The sequence below is a fragment of the Dipodomys ordii genome, unplaced genomic scaffold (genome assembly GCF_000151885.1).
Source record: "Dipodomys ordii isolate 6190 unplaced genomic scaffold, Dord_2.0 Scaffold118, whole genome shotgun sequence".
NCBI lineage: Eukaryota > Metazoa > Chordata > Mammalia > Rodentia > Heteromyidae > Dipodomys > Dipodomys ordii.
In genome coordinates this window covers 32,558-33,916 of record NW_012267334.1, presented here as the reverse complement: position 1 = coordinate 33,916, position 1,359 = coordinate 32,558, and positions in this window count along the sequence as shown.

The following is a 1,359-nucleotide window of genomic DNA, read 5'->3' as shown; positions in this document are numbered from 1 at the left end:
GATCTTGCTTCCACCTACAAGAGAAAACACGCACCATTTGTCTGTCTGAGCCTGACATCATTTTTGGTTTCACCAGGTAGTACAGGCTGGTCTAGAACTGGTTAAGTAGGGTAGGCTGGCATGGAACTTGCGCTCTGCCTCAGCTTCCCAAGGGTTAAAATTGCAGAACATGTGCCACTCTACCCAGCCTCTTTGTCCTTATTGTTGATTGTATTTAAAAAGTATTGCTGACAGGCTCTGAGAGCTTACTAAGCTCAGTCATAAAGAATACGTATTTTCTATTGTATAGACTTTTAAGTAAATGCCTCAAGAAAATGAGGTCAGGGACCTGTAGTGTTAGATAGAGCATAGTATATTTTCCTGACAGAGTTGAGTCTTCCTTAGGGAGATTTTTCTTTTTTGGTTGGTCATGGGGCTTGAACTCTGGGCCTGGGCGCTGTCCCTCAGCTCTTCAGCTCAAGGTGAGTGCTCTACCACTTGAGCCACAGCACCACTTCTGGTTTTCTGGTGGTTTACTGGAGATAAGAGTCTCACGGACTTTCCTGCCCAGGCTGGCTTTGAACCACGATCCTCAGATCGCAGCCTCCTGAGTAGCTTGGATTTACAGGCGTGAGCCACTGGTGCCCAGCTAGGGGGACATTTTAGTGGGTGTCGTGGAGGTAGGGATGTTGCTGACACAGCCTTATGCTGCTGGAAGCCATGCCACATTATAGTCTCTTAGTGCAAGGATTCCTGCATTCTCAGTGGTCTCCTGCCCGCCTAAGTGGTCCCTAATAATTACCTATGAATGGAAAAACTCAGTTGTGGATTCTCTTCACACGTGGTCTATAGGTAGTTTTCTGTGCTGCTTCAGGTATTTGGAAGAGGGTCCCCTTTACCTCTGAAGGAGATGCCTTCACTTTAACATCCTGAAAAGTAGCCCCTTCCTTTCATCCTCCACTTTCTTTTTTCTTAAGGTGATAGGAAAGTTTATTAGAAAAGAAATGTAACAGAGAAAGAGAGCTTGTGGCATGTGGCATCTTTGGTTAGCAAGATTGGCTTTGGGTTAAACAGGGAAGCTGGAGTCCTTGAAGACGGCTGTGTGACCGCTGAGTCCCCTTTGGGTTCTTATCCTCTCAGATTGTGGCCTTGTCCTTCGTCCTCCATTCTTTGGTCCTTACGTTCTCATTCTACTGTAGGCCCTGGCCTCATTTCACTTTCAGGCAGATTTTAGATGGTCAGATTGTCCTGCCATCTGCAGGTTGCATTGGCTGCAATTCCTTGACTGCCTCCTTTTCTACTAACTGGTATCATTTTCCCTACTCTGAAGAGGTAACTGACTGCCTTAGGGAAAGGCATAATGGCTACTTCCTGCTGATT